The sequence below is a fragment of the Typha latifolia genome, chromosome 4 (assembly GCF_019914945.1).
Source record: "Typha latifolia isolate L0001 chromosome 4, TyphaL0001v2, whole genome shotgun sequence".
Classification (NCBI taxonomy): Eukaryota; Viridiplantae; Streptophyta; class Magnoliopsida; order Poales; family Typhaceae; genus Typha; species Typha latifolia.
In genome coordinates this window covers 9,187,156-9,202,158 of record NC_133089.1, presented here as the reverse complement: position 1 = coordinate 9,202,158, position 15,003 = coordinate 9,187,156, and positions in this window count along the sequence as shown.

Below are 15,003 nucleotides of genomic sequence, written 5' to 3'. Positions count from 1 at the left end.
GATGCGCAGCCAACCAGTCCATACCAAGGATGGCATCAAAGTCATTCATCTCTAGAGATATAAGATCCATGGGAAGGCACTTACCCTCAAGTTCCACCATGCAGGATTTGCATACGTAGTCTAAACATATAGTACTCCCTACTAGTGTAGAAACAACTAGACAAGTATCGATAACCATAGGGTATGATAGATAATCTATTTATAAATGCAGGTGTAGCAAAAGAATGGGTAGCTCTAGAATCGATAAGTACTTTTGCTGGCATGGAAGAGATGCAAAGTGTACCTTGAACTATAGTAGGAGAGTACTCGACATCCTCTTGAGTCAAAGCATAAACACGCCCTTGAGACTGAGGCCTTGGTTTTGATGCTCCGAAGCTAACTAAAGATTTCTGATACTCAGAGGTAGCTGGTGATCTGTAACTTTGTGCTCCAAGATTTCCAGTGGATCCTTGAGTTTGATATTGCTGGTTTTGGGGGTGCTAAACTCCCTCCTGATGGTGTCCGACAATGAGAAGAAATATGACCAGTCTTTTCACACTTGAAACAAACACGCGGTACTCAATTACAATCAACTCCTACAGAATGCATCAGCTTGCATCTTGAGCATGGTCCTTGGGGTTTCTGCCTATTGCCACCACTCAAATAGCTTGACATATTCTTTGACTTGCTTGATTGGTTTGCTCGGCTGCCTTGGCTTGGATTAGGATTGGGTTTCTGCCTTTTGGCTTGCTCTTGTTCTCTCTCCAACTTAGCTTCCTCCAAACGCCTTTCAATAATCAGTGCCTTAGTGACCAACTCAGCATAAGTCTTACACTCATGAGAAACAGCACGATCCTTAATAGCAAATCGTAATCCATTCTCAAAAATCATTACTTTATCTTCCTCTTTTTCAACCAGATGTGGAGCAAAGCGAGACAATTCGACAAAATTATCCTCATAATCTGCTACAGACATATTCTCTTGCTTTAGGGTGGGCAATTCTGACTTCTTTTGTTTGCGAAGGGTAAAAGGATAATCATTATCATAAAAGAGCTCTAAAAATTTGTTCCAATTCAATTCAGTTTCCTTTCCTTCAAATTGACATTTCACTAAACGCCACCAATGCTCTGCACGATCCTCAAACATATATGATGCAAAGTAGACTTTTTGTTCATTTGTGCATTTTAGGCACTCAAAGATCTTCTACATTCTCAAAAGCCAAGCCTCTACCTCAACTGGTTCAGTGGAACCCCTGAAGGATGGTGGTGAAGTCTTGAGAATTTTATCAAATGAAGTACCCCCAACCACACTAAAAGACCTAACTCGAGTGGGCTGAGCAGAAGATGCAGCTTGATTACTAAGTGTCTATGCTATAGTTTGAAAAACATGAAGAATCTGATCAGTAGACACTGAATTGGTGGGAGGACCTGTAGGCATTTCATTTTGGGTATTAGTAGGTGCTGGAGTGCTATTAGGAACCACTAGCACATAATCTGCCACAGGGGGTGTATCTGTCGGATTCGGTCCAAGCTCAAACTCTTCATTAGGAGTAATATTGTTAGCACTTCTATCAAAAGGTCGCATCGTACGTCTTCGTCTAGGAGGCATCGTTGTCTATAAAGGAATAAAGTCAAACAAACAATAAATATAATGACACATTTCTTTTCTATTATCAAAACTAATATATTCTCTATATATTCTTTCTTTTAGTAATTTAATACCCTCGACTTTGAGACCAACCTCCACATGACTCTATTGGTTATATTAAAAAAAATTTCTAGGCTCTGATACCATTAGCTGTCACACCCCGCCTAGAGATATGACAAGCCATGTAACCCGAGAAAACAATCCCAAGAGACACGAAGCCAAAGAAAGCAAAATTTATTATAACAGAAATAAAGTCAAAGATTTTAATAAAAAAATATAATAATCTAACTAAAATAATATCTAGATCACTCGTAAGGTTCAACAACTATTAATCTAACATGAAAAGAAATTCTAAATAACTAGAACTAATTCATAGACTCCTAATGCGAAGGATTTCAACCTTGAGCTTGGTCTCCAAAGTCCAACTTTGAATTATTCTGATCCGCTCCTGAAAAAAAAATAGATGTTTAATGAGCTCAACGCTCAGCAAGTAATCTCACTCTATCTATGAATTTGTCTAACGATAAAAAAATCCAAATAAATCACTCTGAAAATATATATAAGATTTTTCTCAAAATATATATAAGATTTTATTTCTTTAGAATTTTTTTTTCCGAATGCATGAATTATGAATATTGCAATAACTTGAAAATCCAAATAAATCACTCTGAAATTAGAATTTATATATGTTGAAATTAATATCTTGGATACCCGACAATATTAATAAAATGTCATATTGTCTCTTTTATTGGGTACTCTGACCTGTGGCCACATCACACTACCTAGTCACCATTAGGATGGCGCTTTGGACCTTTCTAGATAGTCGATCCGTCTAGGGTCACAGTAGGTATTCTACAATGCCCTACTGACTTTTCCACTAGCCGTTGAGTAAGATCAGAGTCACCGGGACAAAAATCTAGGAATCTTGATAGCACGCCACAACGTACATTCCAATAATCTTTTCCCTCGACTTATCTCTTAAAATGGGTTCCAAATATCTCTTTCACCAGTATAATTTATATTGACTCAAACCAAATCAAATCATGATCACATAGTTTTGGATTCATAACTTTTATCAAGAATTCATTATATCATGTTAAATAATGCATAGATGTCAATGTATTTTAAATCAAGTAATTTAAAACTAGTACAACACTCTAATATCATTAACTTTTATATCCTAATTAAATAAAAACAAAATAGAGTATGTATCAAAAATCCAATCCGTCTCATTATAAAAGGAAATAATAATAAAATAAATTTCCAATTCTTAATCATAAATTCTAATAGTAAATAAATATTTATATGGACCAATAAAATATAATCATGAATATCTAACTTATTACTGTTTTTTTTATATATGTATAACTCAATAAAATATACCTACAGAAGAGATCACTAACATTCAAACATCTTTAATAGATTTTTATTTAATAAAGGAAAATTATTACTAATTTTTCAGCATTAATAAAATAAAATATGAATGAGAATACTTGCCTCTCACGCTTATCCAAATAATTTCTGATTTGTTTTTGAATTTTCTTTAACAGAAAACACTGTTACCGAGGTCCCCTTTTTCTTCTCTTCTATTGGTTTTACTGTTTCTGCTACAGTACCGTGTGTACTATAGCAACAGACCCTTCTCTCTCTACCTTTCTTCTTCTCTTCCTTTCTTCTTCCTCCTCCTTGCCGCGGCCGAAGTACGCACCCTTCTTTCTCTTTAAGGTTTTTCTTCTTTATGATTTTCTTTTTTCTATTGGTCTAGTATATATATATATAGAAGAAGATAATGCGGGTTTAATTAGTTATGTATATATATATATATATATATATATTTCTTCCTAATAACATTCTAATAAGGATAAGTGCATTATCATCCTTATCATTATTAATGTTTATCTTTATTTTCGGTTATTACATCCATGACACCGAGGGTAAGCGGCGGTGGACGCTTTGCTCATGGAAGACGAATAACAAGCATTTAGAGGCATACAAAGCCCCCATGGTGCAACAAGTTGTAGATCAAACTAGGTAACCCTAGTGACTCGATTTACTCGCCGAGGAACCTTGCGGCTACAATTGGACAACGACCTACCTTTCGCACATCCTCAGATGTGAAGACAACTCCTACGATGATACGATTCAAACTTCACCGATGTCATCTCGAGCACGGATACACTTTAGGGGTGTCTTTGTCTCTTGTTTTAGTGTTTAATTCTTAAAAAATTATGTTTTTTGTATGTCGCGTTCGAACACGGGTGGAGTGCGTTCGAACGTGGTTGTAAACGCCTGCATCACGTTCGCACATCCACAAAGTGCGAATTGTGTGTTCGAACGTGCCTGCGAATGCCTGCATTAGAACCCGCCCGCGAACACCTGCATCGCATTCGCAAATCCAGAGAAGTGAGAAATAAGTGTGTTCGAACGTGATCGGGCGCGTTCGAACGTGGTCGGTGAAAATGCATTGTTTAGGGTTAATTTTGAATTGTTGGTTAGCCTCTAAAGGTGTGGATGGCAACCATGGAGTCATTATTGATGAATTGAGTTTTTGCCCTGCCTCCTTCGTCTTCTTCGCTCCCGTTCTCTCATTTTTTGGCGACGCCACTTCTAACCTCCCTCGACCGGCCAATCACCCTAGTCCCTTAGGGGTGGCCCTCTCTTCCCCCTTCTTTCAATCTATCCAACATTTGCCCTAACCCTTCCATCAACCATAACCCTTCCCCCACCACTTTTCACTAGTGCCACCCCATTAATGCCGGTCCACCACCAACCAACATCATCTAGGATCTCGTGCCTCCATCCACCGATCCTGATCAGAACCTCTAATGTTCATTTACTAATCGGATGATATCTTGAGATCTCTACATCCGATTCATCTAAAACTAGATTTGTTGGAAAGCTCTTTTTCAGGCTACAACATTTCAAAATTTTACATTGATCCGATGGCGGCATCTTACAATGTTCTATGCTAGATCCAGTCTAGATCTGAAAATTAGAAGCGATCGAACCTTAGCCTAAAGGGAAGATCGTATCAAGCTGGTATTAGAGCCATTATTTCTCGGACACGCGCTTCCTATGATGACAACCAGAGCCACGGCTGCACGGCAACCTGAGGAAGAAGAGATTCTCCCAATAGAGGGGGGGGAGGGGGGGGGGGGGCAGTTGCGGAACTTCCACCCGCGGAACTGCCTGATCTAATCAGAATACGGAAGAACCTAGTGTTCAAGCCATGTTAGGATCTCTTTCCGAACAAATGGCTATTAACAACCAAATGATGATGGAGATGATGCGAGAATTACGGGCGACAAGGGAAGCCATGGCGAACAGGAATGCACCATCGACCCCACGGTGTGAGTCCACTCCCATGAACCCACCGCCACTGGTTCAGAATTTGCAACCACAAGAGCCATTGCTGCCACCACCCTATGGGCATAGGCAAGCAAGGATGGTTTTACCAGGCCCAGTTGTAGGTGAATCCATCTGACGAGCGAACCACTATGGAGATCACCTTAGAGATCAAGATCCGTGGGCAGGGCAATATGACCCTGAACCATGGCGAGTTAATCAAAACCGAAGGAGGGATCATCAACCATTCATGGTGCATCCTCCTCCGGTTAGACAAGGACTTGGACATGATCCGGAATGAGACAACAACATCCGTGGACAAATCGTGCATCTCGAATTTTCCAAGTTTAAAGGTGGCAATCATTGATTGGCTGTATAGGGCGGATCAATTATTCGCATACCAAGGTACAATGGAAGAATACAAGGTGACGCTTGCGAGGTTCCACCTTGAAGATGCGGCGCTTCATTGGTTTCGAGCAGTCAATGCCAATGAAGCTATCGAAACTTGGGCTAAATTTTGTGTCGATATCACGCAGTGATTTGGGGCGTCAGGGTATGAAGACTTCAATGCTCTCCTCTCAAAGACGGTGCAAAAGACCATGGTTGGGGCATACCAAGAAGAGTTTGAGAGGATAAGTAGCCGATGTCAACCCTCATGGACGGATCAGCAACTTCGTAGCATATTCATCTCCGAGCTGCGGGGAGACATACAAGTCGACGTCACGGCTTTAAGGCCTAGAACTTTAAAGGAGGCCTTCGAAGATGCGGTGCTCATGGAAGAAAAACATAGGGCCATGAAGTTACACCTGAAATAGAATTAGACGAGCCAAGGAAGCCGCAATCAAGCTCAACCAACCATAGCGGTGGGAAATATTATCGGCGTACCGAGGATTGCTGCTGCAATGGTGCCTCCTCGAGCACCCCTAAAGCCATCCCAAGATGTGAAGTATGCACCTAGAGGTCCAGGATGAGCACTCACACCTGCTCAAGTGGACAAACGAAGGGCCAAAGGCCTATGCTTTCGTTGTGATGAGAAGTTTGTACCCGAACATCGCTACGCTAAATCAATGGGATCGGTGATGCTAATAGATGGATTGGAGGATGTGGAGGACGAGTTTGCAGCTGAAGATGAAGGTGCGGCTGGACATCAAGGAGAAGTAGCTGATGAGCAACCCGTGGAGGACATGATAGCCAAAATCTCCCTCTACGCCTATTCGGGGATAGCTGTGCCAAAGACTTGGCGGGTGAACGGTGTAGTCAAGAAAACCACAGTGAGAATCTTGATCAACACCGGGTCCACCCACAACTTCATTGACAAGAGGCTCCTTAGGAGGATTGGGCTCGAGTCGGAATCCACGGAAAGGTTTGATGTGACGATTGAAGATGGCACCACATTGCGAGCAAATTTTATTTGTGGAGGTGTGGAATTGAAGGTGCAAGGCCAAACTTTCACATTAGGTCTTTATTCGTTGGCCTTGCGAGGTGTTGACATTGTCTTGGGGACCCAATGGTTTCAAAGCTTGGGGCCCGTAACGTTTAATTTTTCAAACCTCACACTGACATTTCGAAGGAATGGTCGAAGGGTGCTGTTGGATGGAAACCAACTACGGCAAGGACCGACGTTGTAACCACTTTTGGGCCTTCCTTGTGCAAGGAATCGAGCTCTACTATTGCAAATGGATGTTGCTGAATTAGAACATCCACCACTAAGGGAAATAGCCGATGACATACAAGAGCTGCTGCAGGAATTCAAGGATCTCTTCGAGGAACCCCAAGGACTGCCGTCGACCCGTCGGGACAACCATCGCATCCAGATCATTCCAGGTGTTGAACTAGCAAATGTACGGCCCTATCTGTACCCGCATGTCCAGAAGGAAGAGATCAGCAAATTGGTGGTGGAAATGCTCGAGCAAGGGATTATTCAACCGAGTAGAAGTGCCTACTCATCGCTGGTGCTGTTGGTTCAGAAGAAAGACGGGAGTTGGCAATTTTGCGTCGACTACTGAGCCTTGAATGCGATTACTGTCAAAGATCGGTATCCAATGCCAGTGATCGACGAGTTGCTGGATGAACTCACAGGGTCGGCTTACTTCGGCAAACTTGACTTAAGAGCGGGGTACCATCAAATCCGCGTCGACCTAGAAGATGTGCACAAAACGGCGTTCCGAACTCACGATGGCCACTATGAGTTCCGAGTCATGAAGTTTGGGCTCACCAATGCACCGGCCACCTTCCAAGGGCTGATGAATGACCTTTTCTACCCGCTCTTGCGTCGGTACGTGCTCGTCTTCTTTGATGATATTCTAGCGTAAAGCAGGAATTGAAGTGAGCACTTGCGGAATGTGCGAGAGGTGTTAAATATATTGAGACAAAACCAGTTAAAAGTCAAGATGAGCAAGTGTCTTTGGGGAGAGCCACGAGTGGAGTACTTCGGACATATAATCTTATCAAGAGGAGTGAAAGCCGATCTAAGCAAGATCAAGAATAAGGTGGACTGGCCAATTTCCACTAATCAGCAGGAACTGAGGGGATTCCTTGGGTTGACGGGGTACAACTAGCGATTCGTTGCCAACTACAGCAAAATTGCTACCCCGCTGACCTCCTTACTCAGAAAAGGTGGGTTTCAATGGACGGGCAAGACGACGGAGGCCTTCGAAGCCTTGAAGACAACTATGTCTACCGCTTCGGTTCTAGCATTATCGGATTTCAGCAAGCCCTTTGTGGTGGAATGCGACGCTTCGGGTGAGGGCATTGGAGCAGTTTTGATGCAAGAGGGCAGACCCGTGGCATATATGAACAAGGCATTGTCAAACCAGTCGCAACAGCTATCCACCTACGAGCACGAAATGCTAGCAATTCTACACGCCGTCACCAAATGGCGACCCTACTTGATTGGCCAACGGTTTACTATCCGCACGGACCAGCGTAGCTTACCCTACTTCATGGAGCAACGTGTGCACACCACAGCACAACAACGGTGGGTCACAAAACTCCTTGGGTATGACTACGAACTAGTCTACAAAAAGGGGATCGAGCATCGAGCAGCCGATGCCCTTTCGCACCAACCGGACACAAGTGAGCTCGCCTCTTTTTCAGCACCAACCTTTCCTCTATTTTTAGATATGTGGGGAACCAATGCAGGGGATCAAATCGTGGAGGAGCTTGAGTCATACTTCAAAGATCGCTTCCCTAATTTCAAACCTTAAGGACAAGGTTGCGGAACCGTGGTGGATTGATACGATTCGAACTTCACCGATGTCATCTCAAGCACGGATACACTTTAGGGGTATCTTTGTCTCTTGTTTTAGCATTTAAGTCTTAAAAAAATAAGTTTTCTATATGTCGCGTTCGAACGCGAGTGGAGTGCGTTCGAACGCGGTTGTGTACGCCTGCATCACGTTCGTACATCCAGAGAGTGTGAATTGTGCGTTCGAACGTGCCTACGAACACTTGCGTTCGAATGCACCTGCGAACGCCTGCATTGTGTTCGCAAATCTAGAGAAGTGAGAAATAAGTGTGTTCGAACATGATCGGGCGCGTTCGAATGCGGTAGGCAAAAATGCACTATTTAGGGTTAATTTTAAATTGTTGGTTAGCCTCTAAAGGTGTGGATGGCAAACATGGAGTCATTATTGATGAATTAAGTTTTTGCCCTGCCTCCTTCGTCTTCTTCTCTCCCGTTCTCTCGTTCCCCGGCACCGCCGCTTCTAACCTCCCTCAACTAGCCAATCACCCTAGTCCCTTAGGGGTAGCCCTCTCCTCCCCATTCTTCCAATCTATCCAACACTTGCCCTAACCCTTTCATCAACCATAACCCTTCCACCACCAATTTTCACCGGTGCTACCCCATTAACGCCGGTCCACCACCAACCAACATCATCTAGGATCTCATGCCTCCATCCACGGATCCTGATCAGACCCCCTAATGTTCGTTCACTAATCAGACGATATCTCGAGATTCTTACATCCGAGTCGCCTGTAACTTGATTTATTGGAAAGATCTTTTTTAGGGCTACAACATATAAAATTTTCACATCTATCCGAAGACAGCTTTTGGGATCAATTTACAAAGTTCCATGCCAGGATCCGTCTAGATCTGAAAATCGGAAGAGATCGAACCTTAGCCTAAAGGGGAGATCATATCATAGGACCCCTATATGGAACTCACACCTGCCCCAGGTGGAGGAGCGAAGGGCCAAGGGGTTGTGCTTCAGTTGTGATGAGAAGTTCACCCTAGGATATCGCTATTCGCGGCAAACCAATTCAAAAGCTTATCAATGGGGAGTCCGAGGAGGACGAGATAGATGAGCAGCAGCAAACTGAGGTAGAGGAGGCTGAGGATGGAGGAGATTAGAGTGGGCATTTCTCTCCATGCTTACTCCGGAGCTACAACACCTCTGAAGACGTGACACTTTCGAAGACCCTTCGAGTGGACAGTTTGATAAGGAAGCATAGTGTATGTATCCTCATTAACACGGGGAGCATGCACAACTTCCTTAACGAGCGGCTAGTGAGATTCAACATTACCATTGAAGACAGTACGACGCTCAAAGCCAAAGACATGCAGTGCAATTTAGGTTCAAGTCCAGGTGTAACAACCTATCCTTAAAAGAAAATAAAAAAATAAAAACATAGAAAACATTCTTGGCATGACGTGGCCGGCCTCATGCTGAGCTAGGGGTCTGGCGTGCGCTGAGGGTGCCACGCGCCCCCAGCCGCTGATCCGGCCAACCTAGCCGAGCCAGCTAGCGCGGCGAGCCCTACCGTCGCCGCCAACACCCGCCACCTCCTCTCTCTCTCTCTCTCAAACCGTCTTTCTCTCTTCCCTCGTGCTGCCGACGGCCTGCCGCCACCAAGGTGAATCTCTCTCCCTCTCCCTCTCTCTCTCTCACTCATTCCCTCTTTCACTCTCAGGTTCACTAGAACTGAGCCGCCGATGAGAGGCCGGTCGCTGGTTGGCCAGCAACAGCCGAGCCCCCTCCCCACCGGCCCGGTCCCCTCCTCTCTTTCTTCTCTTCTTCTCTTCTTCTCTTCTTCTTCTTCTTTCTTCTTCTTTCTTCTTTCTTCTTCCTTTCTTCTTCCTAAGCTTCTTCTCCTTCTTCTCATTCTCTTTCTGCAATAATGCTGGGCTCGGCCCAACACTGTAGCAGTGTTGTTTTATTTTATTTTATTTATGTTATTTATTTAGATATTTCTTTCTTAATTAGTGCAAATAGATTATTTAGATATTAATTATTTTAATAGTAATATATATTCTTCAATATGATTAATTATAATTAGTATAGTTAATGATTAATTAGGTTATAAACTATTACACATAAATATAGGTGATACTTATATTTATTTATTTATTTATTTATTTATTTATTTATATTTCTATTAGATTAATAGATAGTTTTGTAAATTATAATTATTATATTTATATACTAATATTTATAATATATACATTTTAAGTAATTTTAACAATTTATTATATACTACTGTATGTAGAATAAGATACTAGTCTTATTAATTAATTAATTAATTAATTTCTATAATTAAGCAAAGACTATATAATTTCTAATTAATCAAGATGGAGTAAGAATTAAAAAATTTATTATAAAATAGATCTTGTCTATACTTATATCTTATTTGTAAGTATTTAGCTTTTATTTTATAATTATATATTTAGAATATTTTATATAAAAAAAATAAATCTTTCTCCTTATATTATAACTAGCATTTTATGATAATAGTATCATTATAGTATTTGAATCGTACCTATAATGTTGATCTATTATGTACAAAATAAAAGAAGAGATTCTAAACATAATAAACCTTTATATTCTATTTGAACTAATTCTAATTGGATAAACGACTAACTAATGTTACTTAAATATTTTCAGACCTAGAACCCCTTATTTGAGACCCCTCTGACCCCGCTAGCAATGAGTTGACTCTCGGTTGACGGATATGAGGGATATATGGTTTCTATCTTCTGATCAGATGTGAGTAGTCTTATCCCTTAGACGCCTTTCTCAAATTAGGTTATATTATCTATTATGTACACATATTTTGGCCTCCAGCATAATTATATGACTTTATCTAGAGATGATTATAGTCGAACATATTTTATCATGCATGTAATTAGGCTAATCTTGGAAATGAGTATCACGATGATATATAAAGATGATTAGAGATGACTATATTGTTATAATTTTATGTCTAGATGATCTTTAGCATGAGTATGCATTTGATAGACTAGCATAAGTATGCATGTGATACATATACCATTGGAGATTTCATCACATCATATATTTCTTTTGACTTCTCTTCCACCTAAATTCTTCATATGCATGACTTGTTATAGTACTGGATAAAATATATATGATTTATCATTTAGAAGGAAAGCATGAAATCTAATTAATAGAATACTTGATAGAAAGTGTGAGAATACCCGAATGAGCGAGGATTAGGATGCGCTTGGTGGATGATTGATTGCTCGACATAGTCACAATTCTGTGGCCTTACATTCAAGGTCATTAGTTTGTGTGGGCAGCAGATATTCTAACACTTATTGTTCACCATGGCATATGCGGCGAGTTATCCTCACGTATTTTTATTAGCTAGAAAGGTGCCCGGTCTGGATGGATGTTAATACCCTTAGAGGATGGTAGGGTATGGTTATAATTGAGATACTCATTGCAGATGGTAGAGTATGCTCTGAGCCTTCGGGCATCATGTTGAGATCGGATCCGGACCCGCAACTTAAGTTTAACCACTCTCTCCCGATCTCTTTCTCTTTCTCTCTCTCGATCTCTTTGTCTCGATCTCTCTTCTCTCTCGGGCGAGCTAGGGCAGCCGATGAAGCGACAGCGATGGTGACGGCGATCGGCGGGCGGCTATCAGCGACGAGGTCGATGGTGAGCGACGATGCTATTATGAGGGGTGTCGTGCGGCACCCTCGTGTTAAGTGCCGACCGATATGCTGTCGGCACGACCATCCATGATTTCATTATCATTTGATATCCTGATTTTCAATTGATCAATATACATCATATGTGGTTGCATTTGATATCATAGTAAAGTCATAGTCGTGATAGGCTACGAAATAATTCGTTAAAGATCTAGATTTATTATAGGAAGCAGTACGTGCAACCGAGGGAAAATATTCACCAAATATTCTCCAATAGTCAGAAAATTACGAAACCAAGTGGAATCGATTTGTAACTTTCGATCTATATTTTTTTTGTATTTACGCCCTTCTCAAATTCAAACTGAAACTAGGACAAAAATATGATATAATGCGAATGATGGTGGTGGTGACGGGTGGTGGAAGTTAGGGTTATAGAGGATAATGGAGATGAGGGTGGATGGGTGATGTTGTTTAAGGTATAAAGACGAAGGGGAAGAAGTGGTCGAGATCCCAAGAAAGAGGGAGGACTCGACTTACGAGAGAGATTAAAAGTTAGGAAAGACCTTGCCAACGGTAGACGTGGTAGGTTGGTGAAGGGGGAGGAGGGAGATTAGGGTACATAGAATAGAGAGAAGATAGGAGACAAGAAACCAATAATCCAATAGCCCACCATGCTTGCCAAGCCACTCGACTACAATCTTCATCTCTAATCTGGTACTATGACGTTGTCGACGCTTAGCAAGTATACGAACTGGCTCTACGATCTCTATCTCCTGCAATGGCTCTGGTAGAACTGGTCCAATAATCTCATGATCTCCAATACGTTCCCTCAATAATGAAACATGGAAGACAGGATGCACTCTCGACCCTTCTGGTAGCTCCAAATGATATGCAACCGAACTAATACGCTCCAACATCCGAAACGGACCAAAGTAGCGATGTGCTAACTTTTGGTTACATATTGGATGCAAGGTCACCTATCAATACGGTTGCACCCTCTAACACCCAACTACTGATATCGAACTCCTACTCTCAATGGGTACGATCATAAACTTGTTTCATGCAGTTTTGAACAAGTATAAGATGGGCTCGCAACCTACTCAATGTAGCATCTCTATCCATCAAAGCTACGTCCACCTCCGTTCGATCTATGGATTCCACTAGATCATAAGCGCGTAATGTCAGAGCCGTGCGCCCATACACTACCTCGAATGGAGTCATGTCAATGCTGCTATGGTAGGCGGTGTTGTAAGACCACTCTGCCCACGGTAAGAATTCCAACCATCGTCTCAAAATCTCTCCAACAAATCACCTCAAGTATTGCTCAATGCCTTGATTAACCACCTCGGTTGTCCGTCTATAGATGGTAGGCCGAGCTGAAGCTCAACGGCCTCCTCATGGACCTCCTTTGAACACTCTCTATCACAAACAACCTCATCGTCCTCCTCGAGATCGTCGAAGAGCATCACACTCCCGTTCGGTTTGGAACACTAATGACCAAGGGTGAAGTGTTCATCAAATCGAAAGCATAGGCCCTTCGCTCTTTGCTCCTCTACCTGGGCAGGTGTGAGAGTTCAAACAGGAGGTCTTGTGCCTCCTCTAATATCAAAAGAAGGTCTCAAAGGTGGTTGTGGTCTCGTGTTAGCAGCCGCTGTCTTAGAACTCGCAAAATTTCTAGCCGGCGTTCTAGGTGCAATCTGCCATCTCGCTTGCCCCAACTTTGTTTTGCTGCCATCTTGAGAGCCCTATGCTTTTGGTCCATCCTCACGGCCTTCTCAAAGGCCTCCTTAAGAGTAGTAGGGCAAAGAGCACAAACATCCGCCTGTATCTCCTCTCGCAGCCCTAAAACAAATGTGCTCGCCAATGTCGATTCTGGCCAAAGTGGTTCACAACAACTACTAACTCTTTCAAATTCAGCTTGGTACTCTAAAACGGTCGTCCTCTGAACCATCTTGCTTAATGTGGCAGCAAAATCTTCATATGCCGCTGTCCCAAATCTGTGTGTAATGCTCCTACAAAAGTCAACCCAACTAGTAAATCCTCCACCATGAATAACCGATCGATACTAATACAATGCCGTTCCTTAGAGGTGAAAGCTTGTCATCTAGACCTTTGTGTCCTCTGCTGTCCCTTGACAATCAAAGTATTGCTCCACTTGAAACACCTGAATAGCATTGTCTAAGCGTTGGAGTGGCCTTGAAATTTTGAAAAGTCTAAGCGTGCGGTTCTCCCCCAAATAGCATTGTCGGGTTCGCGAAAGATACTTGGTTCAGGTCTAAATCTTTGTGCATGTCGATCGCCTTCTCTAAATCCTCGAGCACGTCCATCACCATTTCCATAGGGATCAACCTCATCCTCATAGTAAATCCTCCTCATCGACGAAGCGCACCAGTGCCGCATGCCTCTCGGGTTCCACCACAGCCGATCTTAGATTTTGTAAGGGAGGTAAGGGATGATGTGAAAGCATAGGTAAGAGGGGATCATTGACACTAATATGTCACACTTGCTAGGCTCCGACAACGACATGGTACCAGATTAGAGATGGAGATTCTAATCGAATGGCTTGGCAAGCCATTCGATGAGGCGACATGGGAGTTGGAGACTGATATTTTGGAGCGTTTCCTTGACTTTTCACCTTCAGGGCAAAATAGGGGAAGCGTGGTGGGCTGATATACCTTGTTAGAGTCTTTTCTTATTGCATTATTTGTTTATTTTTATTAAAATAAAATTCATGTAGGTCGCGTTCGAACACCCTTACGAACACCTGCATTACGTTCGTAAATACAGAGAACGTGAAATGCGCGTTCGAATGCGGTGGGGTTCGTTCGAATGCCTACATCACGTTTGCACATACAGAGAACACATTTTGTGTGTTTGAACACGATCGGCGTTATTCCATTAAAATTAGGGTTAGTTATTATTATTAGGGCTTGTTGGCTAGCCTTTATAAAGGTGTGGATGGCATCCAAATTTATTATGTTATTGGATTATTGATTTCTTGTCTCTTATCTTCTCTCTACTCTAATCTCCCTCCTCCCTCTTCACCAACCTACCACCTCTACCGTTGGCAAGGTCTCTTCTAACTTCTAATCTCCCTCGACTGTCGAGTCCTCCCTCTTCCATGGGATCTCGACCAC